Source organism: Lagopus muta, chromosome 2 (genome assembly GCF_023343835.1).
Source record: "Lagopus muta isolate bLagMut1 chromosome 2, bLagMut1 primary, whole genome shotgun sequence".
NCBI lineage: Eukaryota > Metazoa > Chordata > Aves > Galliformes > Phasianidae > Lagopus > Lagopus muta.
In genome coordinates, this window is record NC_064434.1 from 37,488,395 (window position 1) to 37,511,267 (window position 22,873).

General features: G+C 34.6%; 1 long non-coding RNA gene across 1 annotated transcript in view; it reads left to right on the plus strand.

Moving 5' to 3' along the window:
• Positions 1-20,715: 20,715 nt before the first annotated feature.
• Positions 20,716-22,873, plus strand: part of LOC125689027 (uncharacterized) — a 104,784-nt gene continuing 102,626 nt past the window's right edge. Inside the window, exon 1 of the long non-coding RNA XR_007374999.1 lies at positions 20,716-20,816. This is a non-coding gene — a long non-coding RNA (uncharacterized LOC125689027). The remainder of the gene's footprint in view (positions 20,817-22,873) is intronic.

The following is a 22,873-nucleotide window of genomic DNA, read 5'->3' on the forward strand; positions in this document are numbered from 1 at the left end:
TTAAACTGGAGTTCTATGACATTTTTAGCTCATATAACCTAAGATGGACTTTCATATGTTGCCAGACAATCTGTTTATGAATTTGCCTCAATTCAACGGTTCTTTTAACATTAAACTGGAGGTTCTTTAAGGCAAAACAAAACAAAACAACAAAAAACATCAACAACAACAACAAAAAAAACAACAAAAATATCCAAAGCCATGAATAAGATTCTTAGTATCCACTCAAATAATAGTAAATAATCACTTCAAAATGAAGGGAAAAAAAAAAACCAACAAAAAATAACCATCATCCATTTCTAGTATTTCTCTTTTTTTGGAATCTTCCTACTAATTAGTTCTCACTATACATTTCTGAAAGAGTCTTCCTTCATCCAGTCTCCACATTCACCATCAAAAGCACTTCCACACTGATTCAACTCTCTTTGGAAAAGCTGAACATATTGAGTTGAGTATAAAGTGTTGGTTTTTTTACTAGCATTTGAGCTATTTCTTTCTTTCCTTGCTCAGTTTCTCACATTTAAACAACAGAGCTGCGTTTAAAACTTCAGTATTACTGTCATCAGTGCTGCATAGAAATGAACTTGTCTTCTTACTATTTATGATTTATTCCTCTGAGTATTACACAAATCTCTTGTTACTGCATTTGAACATGAGTTCACAGTGATTTGGCTGGCTTGGTTGGTTGGTTCTCTTCTGTAGGCCGTCTTATGTGCGTTGTTGATGTGATCTTACATTTAGCTATGTGAAAGTATTTTTAATGCAGGTCCATCAAGTAAAAAAAAACCACGTTTTTATCTGTTTAGATTTCATTGTTTTCTTCATTAAAGATTTTTTAAAATGCAGTGTTTCTAGACAGTGATAGCAGTGTATCAGTACAGCACTTGTTGTATTGTCTTTTCCTGTTGTCAGTACTTTTGGCGATGAAGCTTAGTAGTCCTAACACTGTTAATATATTTTTCTTTTTTATATTGTCTGGCACTTTTTCTAAATCTGACTTGAACTTTAGTAACTGAAATGCTTCACAATAGTCCGAAGATTTTACATGATCAGTTGATTACATCAGCAGTACATTTCATTCCAATGAAGACAACAATTACAACCTTAAGATTAATACATAATTCGTTAATACGTGATTTTTTAAGGAAGGAACCATGATGCTTCAGTATGGCAGCAGAGACCACACTACCCCGTCGTGTAAAAAACTGCTCAAAGAAGTATTCTGGAAGATAGTCCTAATAGCATTGTGCTCTGAGATATCCAGCCTAGACAAAACAGAATTGGAGAAATTCAGTCTTAACTGTGATGTGAGGGACACTTATATTCTTCAGTGCTAAGTCAGTGTCTATTCTCAGCCTGCTTTGTGGTTCTAAGCTGATAATGCAAGTCTCAGAAAATAATTTGTAAAGCTAAGAATCTATTTACAGGAATGGAAGTAGGAAATCTTCAAATCTGATTTCTTATTTCATTCTTACTGTAAGAAGATTAAAAAATGAATTTTTTTCTTGTACGTGCTAAAAGGTATTATGCTAACAGATCAGTCATAAAATAAAAAATTCTTTGAAATGAATTAAGAGGACCTATAAAAATAATGATTTTCATAAAGGTATAGACAAATAGAAGGGTTTACAAAAAGTACACAATCAGAAAGCGTGTGTTTTTCCCAGTAGGGATACAAAATGTAATTTGTTCTCACATTATTATACAGACTGAATTAAGAGTGCTCACCATTGCTGTGAAGTCAGTCATTTAAACCAGTGTGTGGCCACTGAAATCAGACCAATGCTTTCAAGAAGAGTTGAAAATAAATGTATTTTTACTGCTCCAATGTTAGCCAGAAGTCTATTTTTAGGTGAAAGTGACATTTTCAAAGTCACTGCATATAAATGCAAACAATAACTTAATTTTCATCTTCTAGTTACACAGATCATGAGTGAAAAATTATTTCGCTAACAAAGTAAGTCTGGTTGGTATTATGTTCTTTCATCTGCAAGCCTCACATTTCTTGCTGAGAAGTCTACCTATTTTCTTTTTTCCATGCTTTGTCCTCTATTCACTCGTGCTTTCTTGTAAAAAAATGGTTATGGAGAAGAAGGAATGCCCCTTATTACTGATTAATTCACCAAATAGTTCGCACGTAGGAAGGCAATTCAGAATTAAATAATTCATAATGAATCATTTATTTTCTAAACGTTCCCATTTCATGCTTACAAAATATTCTTTGGTTAAACTTCTATATTCATATTTATTTTGCATTTTTATGAATTTTTATTGAATGTATGTGTGAGTATAAGACTACTCTGAGCAGACTGTTGGTGGATTTGAGTAATACAGAAATAAATAGTTTCATTCTTTCAGGAAAAAAAAAAAAGCTATATTTAATTGGTTTTAAAAAGAATTGAACATGATTGTTTTAAGGAAAGGGACGAAGAAAATGTTTGGAAGAGAAAAGCTAAAGACCAATATTTAAATGGAGAAATACGATTTATATGCAACAGTTGTTTTTCATTAGAAATACTGGGAAATAATATGATAGATCCAGTTTCATTGTTTTATCTACTATGTTCTTTTGCTTAGATAGTGAAAAATGATTGTATTGTACTGTACACACCAAGTAGACACTTTTGAGGACAAATCTATTTGCTGAGTAGCCAGAAAGTATAATAAAAAAAATAATTAAAAAATGAAAAAAAAGAAAGAAAAGACAGACATCTAAAGTAGATAGTTTGGTAGGAAAAGATCAGAAGACACATTCTGTGAATTATTTGATCCCAAACTTATGTCCATAAACTTATTATGCATATGCATAATATCTACATTTTTATCAATAAGAATTGCAGTAGAATTAATTGGGAGGGTCTTAGATAAGAAAGCAGGAGAGAGGAATGTGGAAACATTCAAGAAACACAATTGAAGGCTGGGATACATGGAGGAGGGCAAGGGTTAGAGAACATGAAGTAAACTGAGAATTGAAGACCAAGATGTGGTACACAATGGAGAACAGACATTTAGAAAAAGAAAATGGTAACAGTAGAGAAAGCTATGTTCAACGGTAGTGCAGAAAAGAAGTAAGAAAGGCAAGCAGCTCTCAAGAAATTGAATGAGGAGGCAACTTGTTTGTTAGGGGCTGAGGCTTCAATGCAACAGGAAAAGAAAGGATGATTAAGAAATGATAGGAATAAATTTAAAAAATTATATTATAGGAGGAGCAAAACTAGAACGAACACAAGTGAGTGCAGTACAGTATTACGAAGTTTTATGAATTAGAACTTTACAGTCAATCTTCCTGACTAGGCCATTGTTTTGCTGAATTCAGGAAAACTTGTCTATAAACGAGTGTTAATTGATTCTCATCATATTCACAGAATGTATTCTAAAGGTGTCAGGATTAATGAAAATCAGGGATAAAAACTGAGTTTCAGTACTTTGTATTCCAGTTGGCCTTGTATTGTGCATCATCACATATTTCTACAGTACTGCTCTATATATACACAGCTGAAGCTATAAACTCTGTTAAAGAGCAATGTAGAATATTTTAATGAGGGTTAAGTAGCAGTAAAAGACACAATCTTCTTTGTCTACTTATGTTACCTCTTCTGGATAACTATACTGCTAAATTATTTAAAAGAAGTCTGTTTTGAAGACAGTGTAAGGTGTTTGCATCAATATCAATGAAGCACATTTTCTCTGAAATGTTATTTAACCAGACTTCCTTGATTAAAAATAAACTGGTAAAGAAAGTCTTTACATCTTATTATACTTATTTTGTAGTAAAAAAAATATTATCTCCTATCCTGCCAGCTGAATTGATATAATGTGATATAAAGCATTTCTGAGAATCAAAATGACTGAGGTTATCTGATGGGTTAAAAATGTCTGCTGTGCAGTCAACACATACCTCTATTCCTCTCATGCAGAATATATAAAAATGAGAAACATAATTACATCCTACACCAAGATACATATTTTCTTTCACATTAACTTTATCTGTGATACTGCCTGTTGAAAAAGCACTTTTACCCTAAAGTAAGACAATTGTTTCAGTTTTTTTGAAATATTATTAGTTTTCCAATACACTGTAAATTTCTATACTGAATGCAGTATGAATACGTGTGTACTTTCTGTGACCTTTAGTATCTGTGTATTCATTCTCTTGTAGACAGTCTGAAAACACAGTTTAGGAGGAAAAAGAAATCTCAGGTTTCAGTTGTAGGACTAATGGTCAATGATACTTTCAAGAAAAATCAGGGAAAGCTCTCACTAAACAGATATTACATTAAAGAGGTAGGGTTATTGATAACTAGTTTGTTTTTATTTGATTATAGTATCTAGAAACAGTCCTTACTAAATAAGGCTGCAGAATAATATTGTAAAACTTTGAAACTTGAGCTTGAAAGCAATGAAAAGGAAATAGATCATTTTAAGAGAACAAATACAAAAATAACCCCAATTGAAGCCAAAGATAGAGGAGGAGGAACTGCCCACGAAGTAAATCGATCACCTGCTCCTGTTAAACAGGTGAGGATGCTGACATGCCCTTTAGTCTACTATTCACCACACACATTCTTTTTCTGCTTCGAGAATTCCTGCACCATTTATCAGGGACACTGAAGAGTGAATATAACGGACATTTAGATAGCAACTGCAGTGGAGAGAGAGACAGCAGATAATTGATAGTATACAATTTATCTTCTTTCATTAATTTTTTTATTAATTTTTTAATTTGGACTATATGTATTGATATTGTAATTGGAATATTAGTCACTTTATTGCTTTTTGTTTAGATTGCTGAAATGTTAACTAGACAAACAGTACAATTTTAGTTTTGTAAACAATGGATGCTTCATTGCTGTAGATAAACAAATTTAAGACTAAGGAAACTTCTATCCTTATCTGTGAGGAAGGTGAGCTAGTGGCAAGGACATAGGAGAGAGTCTTCTGATAGTCAGTGCTTTCTCTCTATTAGCTTTTAGTAGTAATGTCTATTTTCAGGTAACAACATTTCTAAACCCAGGATTACAGTCTAGGGAAGCAAAACATTATTTTAGAAGAGTAGGTTCAAAAACTAGAGAGTATTTTAGAAAACTGCTTATTCACAAGTCCAAGAAAACAGATGGAATACATTTAAGGCTGCAGAGAGGACTGGCAGATATCAGTGTGGGGCTACCACTTATCATCTTCAAAAGGTCAACAATTTGTGGAGGCTCCTGATGACTGGAAAAGGGCAGCTGTCACACATAGCTTCAAGAAGAGCAAAAAAGAAAGGCCTGGGGAAGGAATTACAGGCCATTCATTCTTTTAATATTGTCTTAATTCTACTGCTATTTTAGATTGGGTGAGCACAAAAATTCTCTCTGTTTATACCATTTTTTAAATTAAAAATATATCTTTTTTCTATATCTCAAATTCAAAAATGTCATTACTACTTCTGCTATCATCTGATCCTCCTATTTATGCTGAGGAATATTTGACCTTCACTACCAGCCAGACGGTTGATTATATCACTGACAGCCAAAAAAGCAACCACAAACAAATAATCAATTCTCAGGTGTTCAGCCTATCCTGATGATATTTCAGCCCATGCTGTGACTAAATACTAATCAAAGCAACAGGTTTAAAGTTTATCCTCCTCTCATCTTATGTTTTTTGCAAATAGAAATTTTGTAAATATGTCAGGTTTTTTTACACAGCTTAAATGCATTCTTGAAAGTCTTTATAACTACTTGGTCTTAACATAAAAATCTAAATTCTTATTTAACAGAGTTTTATTAAAAATATTTAAAAGATTCATGGACATCTTCATGAAGTAATTAAAAGCTTGATATGTTCCATCAAGACTGAAGACTGGAAATAAAATTGCTGAGGAAATTTCTGGACTGTGATCATCATCAATTTAATTCATTCTATTTTATGCATAGGAATACAGAATTGACTGAGATCAAGGGATACTATTACAGTACTATCCATTCAGGAACACATGGTGCATTATCTTTGAAATTTAATTATTCCAGATTGCTTTGTCCCATTAGTAGTTCATTCATCTGACCACTGTGATAGGCTTTCTGTATTCTTGTTGATAAGCATGAAGTGATTCCTGGAATAAATCTAAGGATTTTTTGGCTAGTATTATTTAACACTCTGCAGGAACGATACCAGCATTCACTGTGTTTTTTTGCTTTTCCTGGTATTCAGGCATTTCAGTATGAGCCTTGTTGGACATGAATACCATGACTGTGATGCAATTATTCATAAGAATTATTTGACATCTGCAAAAGGGAGCAGTATGTCTTGTTCCCTCTAAACATTGTGGAATAGGTTCAGTAAAAGATGATACTAATTTCATGGTTGCCAAATGAATGAGTTTTCCACTGTTAGCAGCACTCACACACTTATAATTTCATTCAAGAAATCCAACTCTTTTTTTCAAAGTATTTTTCTGTTTGGCCCTTTGTGCATGGCAGGTGCTTCTGGCAGCAGTGAATCAGTGATGAATTTTCAGGGAGTTTTTTGTCTTATTCCAAAGGAAAAATGAACATTTGCCAGAATTCATACTTTTCTCTCTGACCTGCAAATCCATTGGAAATATAAAACCATGTAATATGGTGATAGCATTTAATTTATTTGATTCTTTTCCCAATTTCTGCAGAAATAATAGCTGAGCTTTACGTGCTCTTCAAAACTTTGTATAAGATACTACAGACAGATGACCTAATGCAGACTTGGAAGATGAAATTGAATTTACTTTCTTGATTTAAATCTACATTTTTATAAACTGATACATAAGATAGCTCTACTTTTAACATTAAAATATTTCCTTGGCATCACAACTATTGTTTCAAAATGTGGGAGCCTCACTATATATATTTATGCTGTGTTTATATACACAAGTATGTGTATTTATATATAAACATATATATACAGATACCTTCTGATATAAATATGCATATGTAGCTAAAGGTGTATGTATTTCTGGCCTTCTAGTCAAATGTGATTTTTTTTGCAGACTCTCAAAACAGAAACTATTAATTGTTAGTGTGTTTGAGTTTCTGGTGCACTTTTTGAGTCAAACAGTATCTAATTCTCAGCAATGAAGTGTTAATGCCAAAATTCAATTTTTGAACAAATCTTATGATTACGCAGCCTTGAGACTTCCCCAGCATCAAAAATAAGGGCTATGTAATAATATGATAACAGTAACAATAAAAAATATGTAATAATATATGCCATTTTCCATATGAAATGTAATGAAAATGAAATTCATGTTTGTCTTGTTAACAGAGCTGAGAGAGATGGGTTTGATTGTTCCAGAAAAGAGAAGGCTCTGAGGAGACTTGATGGCAACCTTCCAGTACCTAAATAGGGTCTATAAGAAAAGTGGAGAGAGTATTTTTACAAGAGCATGCAGAGACAAGGGAATGGCTTTAAAATAAAAGAGGATAGATTTAAATTAGATATCAGGAAAAAATGTTTTGGTCTGAGAATGGTGAGGAGTAGTTCTGGATGCCCCCTCCCTGGAGGTGTTGAAGATCAGAATGACCTTTGTACAACCTGATCGAGTGAGTATTGTCTTTTTCCATGCAGGTGCATTGAAACTAGATGGTCTTTAAGGCCTTTTCCAAGACAAACCATTTGATAATGCTTTAGCCTGGATGCTATCCAGAGGAACCTGGACAGGCTTGAGAGGTGAGCCTACACCAATCTCATGAACTTCAGCAAGGCCAAGGGCAAGGTCCTGCACCTGGGTTGGGCAATCTCAAGCACAGTTACAGGTTGGGCAGAGAATGTCTTGAGAGCAGCGCTGAGGAGAAGGATTTGGGAGTGTCAGTTGATGAAAGATTCAACATAAGCTGACAATGTGTGTTTTTCACTCCAGAAGCATTACCAGCAGGTCAAGGGAGGTGATTCTGCCCCTTTGTTCTACTCTCATGAGAACCCATCTGGAGTACTACATTCAGTTCTGGATCCCCCAACATAAGAAGGGTATGGAGTTGTTGGAGCAGGTCCACAGGAGGGTCACAGAAATGATCAGAGGGCTGGAGCATCTCTCCTACAAGAACAAGCTGAGAGTGCTGGGGCTGGAGAAGAGAAGGCTGTGAGGAGATCTTATAGATGCCTTCCGGTGCTTGAAGGAGATCTACAGGAAAGCTGGGGAGGGACATTGTATAAAGGCAATTAGCAATAGGATGACAGGACAAGGAGAAATGGCTTTAAAATGGAAGAGTAAAGATTTAGACTAAATATGATGTAGAAATTCTTTCCAGTGACGGTGATGAGACACTGGAACAGGTTGCCCAGAGAGGATGTGGATGCCCTCTCCCTGGAAGTATTTAAGCCCAGGCTGGATGGGGCTTTGAGCAACCTCGTCTACAGGAAGACTAGGTTGCTCAACCTCCCTTTATTGCAGGAGAGTTGGAACCTGACGATCTTAAAGCTCCCTTGCAATCCAAACCATTCTATGATTCTATTATATTTTGTATCTCTGATTTAGGATGCTGCTTAAAAGTTTACAAAAACAAACAAACAAACAAACAAACAAAAAACCTGCAGTCATTTTTACTATTTATTTTAGGTGAATATTTCTGGTCTGAGAAAAATGTTTCAATTCAAAATATTCAGCACAGAAATTTCCAACAATTCACAATATAAAAAGTATATCCTTTATTATTACAGATATTTAAAGGGGAGCACTAGGAAAGAAGGGGACTGACTTTTTAGCAAGGTCTGCTGTGATAAAAGGAGAAATAGTTTCAAACTAAAAAAAAGAGATTTAGATGGATATAAAGAAGTTGTTTTTCATGATAAGGAATGTGAACAACTGGAGTAATTAAGCCAGAGAGGTGGTGGATGCTCCATCTCTGGAGGCATTCAAGGTCAGGCTGGACAGGGCTCTGAAAAACCTGATCTAACTGTAGATGTTCCTGTTCATCACAGGGGAGTTAGACTAACTGACCTTTAAGAGTCCCTTCCAACTCAAACAATTCTATGATTCTATGATTATTAATTGGCAATTTTCTAGAAAAATAAACAAATTCTGAAAAAAATCTGAAAAGTTCACACAATTGAGCCCATCACATCAGTCAGTGACCAAGCATTTAATATGCCAATATTCTGAGCAAGCAAGTTAAGGTAATATCAGATTTTTAGCATAACACTATGACAGAATGATTTCAAGATTCTTCCTAGCAGGTCATTAAGGATGTTACGAAAAACTCTGATTACAAAGTCAGTCAGAATAGCTAGAGAGGTTATAAACACTTTTGTAGGGTGGCAAGGACCTGTAAAGAGAAAGATTGAGTCAGAAAAACAAAAGTACAGAGATAGATAGGAGTTATGACAATTATAAACACTGTGAATTGTACTCCAAGAAGGGCCACTGAGCAGAACTGTAGAGTAGTAGAAGATAAAGGAAGGGGGGAAAAAAAGGTGTATGGTTGTAAACTGCTTATGGAAATTTCCCTCCTTCTTTATTGTCTTGGCAGAAATGTTGGAGCTGCCTAATGGCAGCTGTTTCCACATCTCAACAGGCACCAGATTTCCCATTGCATACTAGTTGTTCTAGTCTTTGCTATGGTGTTTAGAAGTGACAAGAAGAGAAATATGCTGGTTTTGACATACCTGCTCCTCTGAAAGTCAATGAACATTTGTTGAGTCATTTACTGATAGTCAGGAGCTATGGAAAAACAAATTCCTTCTATATTTGTCACTGATAATGCATGGACACAGGGAAACTGGATATAAGACGAGAACTGTGAATAACCTTTTTCTCTATAAATCAGCAGAAGTCTTAGTATTTCTGACATAAAATACACCTATTTCACTTTTTTTAAATGATAATAATGTATTAGCTTTAAGAAAGAAGAAACATGATAAATCTTGCAGAATAATTCATTGGTTTCTCTCCATAGAGCTTTAGAGCAAGGACAAAGTTTTAATATCTTCTGATTTATTAGATTTACGTTAATGAAGATCCTTAATGGTGTGTTCTTCAGCTGCACCTATGAACAGGCTGACTGACAAAATGTATTTGGCACAAAATGGTCAAAAATGCAATCCTGATTTTAGACTATGTCAAGAAAGGTATTATGGTTTTTTTACTTGTTAGTTTTCTTTAGTATCACCTTCATCCTTGGCAAAAACAATACTGAAAACTGAATGCAAAAAGTTTTATATAAAATCTTATTCAAAAGAGTTGTTTTAACTATATGTCTGGAATCAAGTTTTGTGTCTCATTAGAGTGAATTGCTTCCTAATCTTCCCTAAAATGAGTACCTTTTAGAATTAGTCAGTTATCACTTTCTCTTTTCATCTACTCTGCAGTTGTTTAAAGCAGAGCTCAAACACCGGCTGTGTTTTATAGACCATCTTATACTGAAGTAATAAAATGAAGTGATACATCATTAATATTATTTAATAATTTCTTTGGTATTAGTACAAATGTGATTTTTAAAACAATAATGTTTGAAGAGAGGTGAGAAATAGGGATGATAGTTAATGAAAAAGAAGACTTGAACTCTTTATTTGTTCTCACAGCTGCTTAAAATAATTAATACAAAAAATGCAAAAGGTTGCTCAGAACTGCCCAAATAGAAAACACGTTGATTTAAATTTTATCATAGATTAGATGTAAATATGCAAAATAATAAGCAATTGTCTATTTTCTGTCAAAGTTTAAATATGTCAAAAGACCAAAGACAGCAAATACAGCAATATACAAACAGTAAAAATAAACAAACAAACAAGCAAAATATCACCAAAGCAAAAACCTACTCTGGTTCTGAAAGAGCTATACACAGAAAAACATAGGACATCTGGTCTTCAGGTACTATAAATCCTGTTAACATTAATGGAGCATGCAAATCTGCAGCTGCTGAGGATCTGACCCCACCTTTGTTTCATGATATTTTTGTTTATTGTTGCTGTCACTACACTCATGTCTGTATTTTCAAATGAAAATAACAGATATTTCTTCCATTAAAGAATGTGGTTTGGCTGATTTCTATGACAGTGATGTATTACGGCCATTAATCTAGGATTTTTTTTTTTTTTTCACTCTGCAACTCTCTGAGATAAAAACAAAAACAGTTCTTTTGCTAAATGTCCTAATGGTAAGCAACACAGTTCCACTTCTAAAGGTTCAAAATAAATAAATTAGCTACCATTCAATACTGTAAGGAAATATAGTACTGTCCTAGAACTGGCATAGCTGACATATCTCTGTTTTTTGTAATAAATTACTGAAACTATACAAAAATAATTGAATTAACTTCAGAAAAACACCAAAGCATCCGAAGCACAGACTAAGTACATAACTTATTGGGCCACAGATCAAAGTGAACAGCAATTCAGAAATTAAAAATTTGACCATTCAATAGTATGTTAAAGAGTATGCATGTATTTTTAATTTTAAAATGTAGTGCAAAACCTTTACCACATTAATTAACATCCATTGACATCAACAGGGTCAGTACTTCACACATTACATTTATAAAATATAGATCACATCTATTCACTGTGTGTATTATGGAAAAGAACTGAAATAAGTTGGTAACTTAAAAGCAAATTTCCATGATTTTTTTTTGTAATTTAAATACTGCATCTGAAAATGTAATCATCAGTCTCCCTTTACTTCTGTCAAGGACTAACAATTGTTGGGCTAATACAAAAGCTCATTAAAATCAATTATAATCCTTCTAGCAATTCTCTCAGTCCAAAAGCTGTACTAACAATGTAGTAAGGGAAAAGAGAATTTAAAAAAGAAAAGAAGAAGTAGAAAAGGGAAAAAGAAAGAGGAGGTGGAGAAAGAGACGGAGAGTAGAGGAGAAAACTATACTTTCAATAGCTTTTGAGTGGGAGTTTGTCTATTTAGTGTCTCCAAATCCCCATCAATGGTGGTCCAAAACTTGATGGAAAATAATCTGCAGCTGACCCATTTTTTCAGTTTTAAAACCTGTGAGAATAGTGCACTGTGATCTATTAAAATAGTTAGAGTTAATACTGCTCCACTGGTTCACAAAGTTTCGGAACGGATCAGCACAGGGTAATACCAAGTAGTCCAAGGTATAAAAATATTGATAAAATCAAATTATTTAGCCTGATTTTCTGAATGAATGATCTTTGTGCTTTATCTTTTTACCTTCATTCTAGGCTTATTTACATAAGCTTGTTGGAGAGTGCCACTTGAGAGACATCTTTATGCATGTAATTTTACTACAGATATTTCTGTGTGCATGAGAAGTGAATCAGAAGAGGTACAGGCTGCCCAGAGACATTGTGGAGTGTCCCGCTTGGAGATCTTCAAAAGAAACCCAGACATGGTCCTGGGCATTCTGCCCTGGGGGTCCCTACTGAACAGGGATTGGACCATATAGGCCCAGAGTTCCATTCTAATCTCAGCCATTCTGGGAAAATGCAACAGCAAGTAGAATAACTATTTCAAAAGGGTACTGCAAGTTTCGTGTGTTATAGCTACAGTGGTGTGCAGCTGGTAATTCAGACTGATGAAGAGTTCAATACGCCCTTGTCCCAGCTGATATTTGTCTATCATGCAGTGCTGACCACATCCCAGTGTATGTATATAACAATTAGACCTATTGCGAAATGCGTATTCCTAACTGTCTACTCTTGATTCACTTGTAGGTTAGTTAAAAGCCAAAATCTGAAACTCTGTTCGGTTAAAAACATATTAAATATGATATTAGGGGTCTAAAGCTATATACTTCCCTGGAGACTCCCACTTTTAATAACCTCCAGGATAATAGATAAAACAGAGGGCAGTAATCATTACTGAAATGGATTTTCTGGCAGAATTAGACATCACCTCCAGGAATCAATAATCATTTTAAGCTAACGGGGTGATTAAATGACCTTCTTTTTATTTTCCTTCATGTTGAGTTGCTTTTTATCTTGATTTAGAGCTACAAAGCCAGAACAAAGATAAACAGGGGACTGGCAACATTACAGAAGCAGAATGATGTCTAACTCTCATATAAGTAAAAGCACTCCACCTTATAATCAGTGCATTTGCTGCCCTGTCTGCGACTTCTGAAAAACTAAACTAAAAATTCTAGATGCAGAATATATTACGGGATTATACCCAAGGCTAGTTCTTGTTTTCAAAAGATATGCATCATTAGCTTTGCTACAGCAGGTGCTATATTTTTATATTTAATAATTTACTACTTTGGAGTTTCCTTGAGGATATCTGTGTTGAATGATAACATCTTCATTAATCCTTTCAGACCATATGGTCTTCTCCCACATCTTTCTTCTGGAGTATTATATGACTACATTTCTTTTTTTCCCTCCCAAAGGAGATTGCAAACCACCTAACGTCAGTGTCCTTTAGTGTCAGTGAGTATAACCTAACCAGATAATATTTTCAAAATGTCTTCTTTAAATTCTTGTGAGACTTAGTTTCAATTGTGAAAGTCAAAGCTTTGAGTTTTCTTCTTATCTTCTAAAAAGTTTGTTAATTTTTTTCTGATATTATTTTCTCTTTCATGCGAAGACTATAGAGGGGAATTAGGTCTAACTGGAAGATTAGAAGACCGCCTGATGAATATTTTCAAAATAACTAACAACAGAGAAGTCTAGAAATACTGCATTGTCACTATCAGTTTGAATACATGAAGTGTATGTTAATAATCATATATTACAGAAAATGATCCATAGGGCAGCGATGCTTGCAGAGTATGTAGTACTCTTCATTTTAAGAGCTGTTTGGGGTTAATTTGTGATCAGTTGTAAAATCTTCTAAATCTTCTGTTTGTTTGTTTGCAAGTGCTTATACAGAGAACTAGAAAATTGTCCCTTCTTGTTCTTGAAGTCAGATTTCAATAAAAGAGGAAATTTAACCATTTAAAATATGATTTTCATCTCTAACTTTTCCAAAAAGATAGAGTGTATGTGTATTTGCAATGTATATTTTCAGAGCTCATGAATCTGATCCAACATCAACACAAAAGTGTTATTGTTTTTGTAGGAGGGGTATGTACTGATGGAGCAACTGTAAGCAAAGAGAAAAGTTGAGCACCATTATTCTCACTTGCCCTCCAAACTCTATTTACTGTTACAATGCCATTCAGTCATTCACTGCTTTCTCACTTGACTGCGCCAGTTAGCCAGCTAGACAGTTCCTCAAATTCCAGCTAATGCTCAGAGGTAGAGGATTAAGCCAGTACAGACTCTTAATTTGTCATCCAAAAGTAAGAATTAGCAGTTTATCTTTGCCAGTGGACATTTCTCCTAGAAATGCCTGATTAAATTAGTCCTCTTGAAAGATCAGAAAATGTATGTAGTACAGTGTTGGAGGGTTTGGGACTTTGATGTATAGTAAATGGCTGAGACAGCAGTATATGGTTGCTTCCTTCTCTTGTTTGTTTAAAAGGAAAAAACAGTCTAGGAAACTAAGTATACCTAGACCTATTATATATGTTTCAATGGCTTCAAGTTTAAAAACAATAGAGTTATGTTGGATGTTAATTATTGCATTACAATGGTTAATAATTTTATGGTTCAATATTGCCTCATTTCGGCCATCAAAACTAGCTATTGAAGCTCTTCTAATAATCAATTGAGAGATACATCCATCACATAAGAACAGGAAGAATTCACCCAGTGACCACGGAGTCAGTCCAGATGTCATTTAAAATAGATGACTAAAGTTTTAGGCAGTGAAAGCCAGGAGAGGAGAATCCTCCCAAGTGAATGTCCATTTAGTCCACTCAGGACCTTCTGTTTGCATGTAATATACATGAATCCTGAAATCTTCATTTCAAATAACGTTCAACATACTTGTATAAAAGATTTCATTAAGCAGGGATTCTTGTGGTTCCAAAGAAAAAAATTACCAAGTAAGTTCCACAGATAGCTAAGCTGTCTGCTAAATATCTTATATCTGCTAAGTAAGTTAAACTAGAATAGTAGATTTTTACAATATGTTAGACTGAGGAAATCAGCTTGATTTAACAATATCCACTATTTTCTCAAGAAGATTGATGGCTCATTTCTGCCCTCTTTTACAATACTTACATTAATTATGTTTACAAGGTCACAGCTTCCTCAACTTGACCAGAGAGCCTAAATAAGTGTTCTGACTGTGAACCACAAAATGCCTTGAGCATCTTTCTACAGAAAACAAGTTATCGTAAACGTCCAATAAAGTTGTTTCTTCAATCACAGATTAGCTCAATAGGAAAGTAAGATCCATTTAATTAAAAAAACTATATATTGCATGCTATGGTATCTGCCAATACATAAATGCTGGAAATTGGCAGGCCAACTAGTTGCAATTTAGGCATTTCTAAAATCATAAACTTTCAGAAGCACTAAGTGATAATGATTCATCTCACAGTTTACATACTATAGATTTTATTACTTTTAAGCGTATATATTTATGTGTTTATATATGAGAGATACACTGAAAGTAATGCCTCCTGTTTTATTATGATTGCCCATGACATCAAATGCAGATGTTTGTGGTACGACAAAGGAGCACGAACCTTCCCACCAATATTCCATTACATTCTGTTGCTGTGTGACAGATGGCAGCAGAGGGGCAGTTTGACAAAATGGCATCTGACATGGAAGCAAAGGTGTGGAATTGAATTTCCACATGCAGAATGACATGACAATTATTGACAGCTGTGAAGGCCAAACAGTGGATGTGAACACAGCAAGGTGGTGGGTGGTACAGTTCAGCAGTATCGACAGCAACATGATAGACAAACCATGTTCCAGACAGCCATGTACAGATGTCACCCTACAAAGTGAAGTTCATCTTGGTGACCTCATCCACACAAATCAGCAGATTGCAACCAGGGAACTGTTTAAGGAGTTCAAAATCAGTTTAAATGTTATAGAAATGATGAGGACAATGTTGGAATATCTCAAACTTGTGCAAGACGGGTCCCACAAATGCTTGCAAGGAACAGAAAGAACACTATCATGCAAATTATAGGACCTGTTGAACCAATATGAGGCTGAAGGAGATAATTTCTTAGATCACATCATTATCAGTTACAAGAGATGGTGTCACCACTGTGAGACAGTTAAAATGCAGTCCACGAAGTGGTGACATATGAATTCCACATCAAAGAAAAAGTTCAAGACATAACCTTCTGTGGGTAAAGTGCAACGTCTTTTAGGTAGGAAGGATGAGATTCTTCTGGATTTCCCAGTACCCAGAAAACCACCCACTCTGACTGCTGCATCCAACACCAACTAGGCTGAAGGTTCAAGATTACAGAGTCAGGTTAGAGAAGAAGACAGCCTTTCTTTTGCAGCATAGTAATACCAGACCCCATACCAGTTTGCAGACATGGAGCACATGGCCTATTTTGGCTGGATTGTCCTACCATACCAACTTCACAGTCTGGCTTTGGCGCTTTCTGAATTCCTTCTGTTCAAACCAACAAAAGAAAGACTTTTGTGGGCAACGATTTCCTAGCAACAACACTGTCTTAGCAGCTGTGAAACAGTGATGTTGGTGCATATTTTTACAAGCACGACAGGCTTTTGTTCATTGCTTGCAAAAATGCATAGCTAATGGTGGTGACTATGTTGAAAACCAGTCTTTGGCAGCTGATAATTTCTTCTATAGATGAGTGTTATTGTGCTCTTGGTACCTGATGTACTTTCCATGGAAATAAATAAGAGGAATTACTTTTGGAGCAATCTACAAATATTACATAGATCAGCAATGGAAAGAATGAATTCTGGTTTTATCCAGCGATAGCTCAACTCCTCATAACAATGTCTAGCAATTTATTAGGAGGAGAAAAACTTACACAAGGAAAAATTAAACTGGTATTTCCGGTACCAGCTGTTTCTTGTAACATACAAGTAAGCATATTATCTTCATTAATTTTGTTTGCATTGGGTGGGCTTTTAGAGTACTTGCTTTATTATGAGAACTCGGGACTGGACTCCAAATAATAGCCAAAAACTTCAGGAGAAAATAAATTAATTAATATATCATGTTAATATTGTAAGCATTTTAAGATACAAAAGATAAGTAAACTAGTGCACATGGAAATCCACAAATAAAGCAATAAAACCCATCACAGTGAACCACACCACCCCGTAATTAACTCTGAAGAGAGTTCTGTACTCCAAACTTGAAATAGGCTAACTGATAGTCATTAAGGTCCGTTTTCACAGTTAGAAAATGCAAAGCCTGGCTCCTCAGCCAGTCAGTTCCACTAACCTTACCTCTCAGCTCTCAGGGAGAGATGCTCTCAGCTCCCTGCAGCTTCACTGCACTGCTCAGGATAAGTTTGTCAGTCTAGATGATGTGCACTGCCTGAAAGTGAATTCCCTTTTGAAAGAAAGGGAGTATGTTTGGAAAGCAAATATTTTGACTGACATGTTTCATGAGTGCATGCCTGATGGAAACAGAAACTTAATAATAAAATAAATATAAATGTTTCAATGCAAATAAATCACAAAGTATATAGGTTATTCTTGAGTTTTGAATCTTCTCCTAAGTATACTCATTTTTAAAAGCTCTACACAGTAACAGTATAGAATAGATACTGGATGAAATTAACAGGAAATGTGAAAATTATAATGTATGTTTGCAATACTTAATCAACTGGCTCATCCCTGATAACACTCTAAGTCTGGGATTTGGATTATTTCATCAAATGAATTTACACATCTTCAGATCCTAAGAAACTCATTTTTTAGGCATGAGGACTGATTTCTAATATTTTTTCTAAGAAAAGAGAATTGTCATTGTTAGTAACAAAATTAAGAAGTTTTAGAAAATTAAAAAATGTAGATGCCTCAATACCAGCCAGACAAAAGGCTTATTTTAATTTCATTGATGTTCATAGAGAAAATATCAAGTTTCCATGCAGATGTATTCAAAGTATTTTGTTCCAGATTCTAAGAATTGACATTGAAGTAATCAAAATAGATATTTAAAATTACACTAGCATTCTTTTTTAATTTAAATTGATTAATGAAATTTACAGATCTGCATCACTTATTAATAACAAGAATAAAAGAATTTCCTCTGATTGGAGGAAACTCAAGAATCTTATCTCAGAGTGAATAGTATTATAAGTGCAATTTAATTTCAACATGTGTTACGATTTTTCAATGCATTAATATTTTATTTTTTTTGGAAAACTGACTTAAGCTTTAACTACAGTGGAGATCTTTAAGTACATGGTAAAAACACAGCTCCAAAAGATAGGAAGAAATGTGTCTGGCAACTTAATAGCTCTCCATTTATTCTATCTGGCATTTATCCAAAAGTTCTTGGCCTTCAAGAAAAGGTGACAGACTTTCAGAGCTGAAACATTTTTCAAGCTGTTCTAGATTTCTGTGCTTTAAATCCGAAGGACCTGCGGATTTAAATTCATAGAAGTATAATTCAGTATGACCTGAAAGGCTTACCATCTTTTTGCTTTGCTTTTGATACCTGATTGTTCCAACAAGAAAGGTACTGGAGAAAAAGGCTATCTTCAAGAGGGTTTGAAGTTGGTATCTAGAAAAACAAAGTTTTCTTGGAGTATGCACATAATATCTACTTCCTTGCAAAACTGACTGAAAGAAAGAGAGTTAAACATCAATGGAGACCCACTGTAAATTTTGTTACCATTTTTTTTCCTACAACAGCTAGACATAAAACCAATTTTCTAGAGATTTTCTGAAAATCTGAAAGAAAAAGATTTTTCTACTTGCTGCATTTAAAACCATGTAATGGCTTTACAACAGTGTTTTATAACAATGTGATCTAAGTATGTTATCCAAGAAGAAAATGTTGACATTGTGGTCAAAAGAAAGTTTTTATTAACCAAAAGTCAGAATGTGCATTAAGCATTTCTATTAGAATTATCAATTTGTGTCAGATTTGTTTGCAATTTGTGCTCCAACAGTATTTTCCCTTCCTGACTCTAATAGAAAGCAATTAAACATACATTAGAATGCAATAACATTATTATGGCAATTGCACTGGAGCATGAATACAGAAATAAAATATGGAAAATTCTGAAACTGTGGCAAAAACTATGCTTGCTACTATGATCATCCACTCTTTTTTATCAGCAACATACTTTAGAGACTCTTCTGATCTCTCTGCGGTTAGTAGTTCCATCTCTGTAAGGTTTGTATCCAAAATCTGACAAAATTTAATTTCTAACAGCCAAGTATATAATATTACTACAAAGTATTGGCAAACAGATTGGCAGCTCTATAACCTCAACTCTTTTACTTTCTTTCCAGAACATTTTAGACTCTCTTCCTCCACTGCATATTTCTACAGTACCTAGTGTAACAGCAGCATCAATAACCTCCCCATAGCCAGCAAGAAAAGCAAGTCTCCCTGACTTTCATTCGTCTCATTTACATGACACTGTCCCAGCACCAATCTGCCCTTATAAGCTGTTTGCACCAATATGTTAGATAGGAATGTGAAGCAGAAGGTGGGCAAGGAAAACAGTTGCAGGAAAATAATCCCTGCATTTGCCTCTTCAAGATCCAAGAGAGCTTTTTTTTTTTTTTTTAATGAGAGCTATGGATGCTTGAAAATGCATTCTGTTCTCTGCTGTCAGTTGGATGTGGTACCGTCAAAGCTTTAGTTACGACAGTGAAAATTTCTGAGCTGTCTGTGTTGACACAACCCTCATGCTGTCCTTGGCTAGGTGAATCTGGCTCTCAGCTCTTATGAAAGGAAATGAAGTTCCAAATCATTTATTTCACATTCAGTGAATGACAAAAAGCTGCAGCCTGCTAAGAGCCACTGACAGGCTTGGTAAGTTAAGAAATTATTTTAGTACTGAAATGAGTAAGATATAAAATGCTGTATGTGTACTTAATAGTTAAGGAGAAGCTAGGATTATGGTAATGTTATACAATGTTGTCTAAATGGGGTATCTTTCTCCAAATTACGGTGGTTTTTTTTTCTCCTTTATTGATTCATGGGCATCTTAACTTTTTTTTTTTTTTTTTTTTTTTTTTTTTTTTTTTTAACATGAGCCCATCAGTTCTGCTGAAATTTTTGTGGAGATTGGTTTTTCCAAAGCCAGCTGGTTAGTGGGTGTCAGTCATGGGCAGCAAGCAAAGACAAATGATAGAGCGTGATGATGATAATCTGTTGAAATGTAAGTGAAAGAAGTTCAAATTTCTCCTCTCAGCAGCAGGTGACTTTAACCCCCAAAGCACTGTGATGTAAGTATCTGTCATACTGGATGCATACCTTTTGTGTAAATAAAAATTTACTAGCACAGAGACATGAAAAAATATCATATGATTCAGATGAATGCTTTTGCTGTCAGACTAGTCAGTACCAAGACACTGGCTGTAGTTATTAAAAACTCCACATAAAGTCTATGTTTTATCTCAGGATGGAATTATGAAAAAGGGAAAAAAAAATCATAAGGATTTGCAAGCTCTTCCCATCATTCCCGTTTAAGATCAACATGCCTTTTTCACAGAATACCAATGCTCAAAGCCTCCAATAACTGATATTCCAGTATGAATATTGCAATATCCTAGTACAAACACTGCATAGAAACTTCAACTTGTAGCAGTTGATTGATAAAGCATATGGAGAATTCTAAAATGTTACTGCAGGGGGAAAAAAAAAGAGAGAAAAAAAAAAAGAAAGAGCAAAAAATAAGTCAGAAGCCTTAATTAACACTTACTGCACAAGATCTGCCAACCTGCTGTGCATAGGCAGTAAATAGAAAAAAAGGAACTAAAGGAATAGTCCTGTTCATTTATCTGTCTAAGCTGAGCCAAGCAAAGAGTAGCTGGCGCTGGGACTTAACAGAATAGCATCTTAATTGCTTATCAGGATGAGAAAGGTGAGTGGTTAACTGCTGCCAGTGAGAATTCAGTCTGTTCCCTTAGGAATAGGACTGTTTTTCTTGGCTATACATTTTATTTTTAATATAATTTATATATTTTTATAAGGTTATCAGGTTGTAGTTAGTAAACTGTTGAATTCAATTTATTTTTGTTTTCTTGATATAACATTATCCTCTGAGAATTCTTTTCACAAGAGTCTTCCTCTTATTTCTTTTTATAGTGAATGTCAGGAAGGATGCTTTGTTGAATAACCTTTTCTATTTAACAAGGTTGGGGGTATACTCAGGTGCTAGAGAGAGGGTTTGTTTCATTTTTCCTGCTGTAGTTCTCCTCAGAAGTTAAAATTCACTAGCTAGATTATTCTCTGTTTTGATATTTTAATTATGTTTTCTTTAGTAATCTGCCTATAGCTTCTTACTCAGCCAAAATGCTTTTTGAAACCAATCAGTTTGGTTTGAATGACTAATACTAAGAAAAGAAGTTTAATATTAAATGTAGTCAGCACATTTTAAAAACTGGAATTATTATCCTTCATTAAAAACTGTTGTATTTCCCATGCTTTGAGAAAGATGTTTCAAGTATAATCAGAAGTGTAGTCAGAGCAGTTTCCTTACACCACAATCTCAGTTATTTCAAATCACAACTTCATGGATCGGCAAGTTGGGAGCCTTTCATGTAGAATAATATGACATGGCTGGATCTTCAGAAGGTCAACATGTTCTTCCAGTATGGAATATTTTCCAGAATAACATAATTTTGCAAGCTCTGAATTCTACTGGAAGGAAATATGAGAGATGTGGATATTCTTGAGCACAATCGCTAAGATAACTTTGTCAGTTGCTTATTATCCTTCTGTTGTTGATTTGTGGGGCTACTTCTCTTTGGTTGTTTTGTTTTTAGAGGATACATCTTTACCTCTTCCACAAAGATTAACATTTGAAATCTTTTTCTTGTTGTTGTCATTTTTCTTATCTGACAAGTGCTGATTACAAGTGAATGAGTTGGGCTGTGGGGGAGATTACAAAAGCATCTAGTGCAGTTTGGGCATTTCTGCTATCAGCCAGTTAAAGTAACTTAGGCTGTCATAAAATCATGCAGGACAGGTACATTAGGGAGGAAAATCTTTCACACAGTGTCTTGAGATATCAGAAGAATCCATGTTTAAGTGCATAGTTTAGTAACACCGTTTGTCACAAGATGAATAGTTCTAGCAGTATTTGCCATTTTCGTGTCTGTGCTCCCACTATCACACAGTGATAGTGAGGTAGTTCGATATGCATAGATCCCAGTGAAGGCATGTGTTTACTTGCCCCGTATTTCATACTGAATTTTCAGTACCAGCCAGATGCATAATCTTGCTATGCTTATTGAATCTTCTGTATTTGTGTTTTGTTTCAAAACGTAGCGTGCTAGTGAATTTGTGTGAAGAGCCTGAATTTGCAAATCTACAATAAATCAACAATTTCAAATAGTCTGTTCTGGATCATTTAGCAGAATGTTCATCATCTTCCTAACACTTCTGTGCATCTAAGAGGGTTTTGCCCATCATCTCTAAAGCTGATTCTCTGTGGACACACTTCATAAAGTAAAACTCCATACATACTGATTGCTTACCATCATCTTTAATACTGTCACTTTTTTTCCCAAGCTCAGTTACAAAAGACAGCTGAAAAAGCAAAATTCTGCCAGATAAGGTAATATCCACTCGTATATCATGAGCTGGGTGATGCATCCTCTTCTCAATTTCTTATACAGTTTTCATCCTAGTGTTACTGTTAGAGCAGTATGTTAACATTTTGAGACTTTGGACTCTTAAAATTTTGAAGAAAGTACTTTGAAAAACAGTGTTTTCACCAATCACACAGTTTAATTAATACTGTGTTATAATTCTATTAAAAGTTATAAACAAATCAGCCTCTAAAGCCTTTGCATTTTATGAAATATGTGGTCAGGAATTACTTGTTATGATATATGACTTACTGTATCATGAAAATATTGCTGATAAACATTTAAGTTGGAAGGTCTTTTTAAAAAGGAGGTATAGCAATGTCTA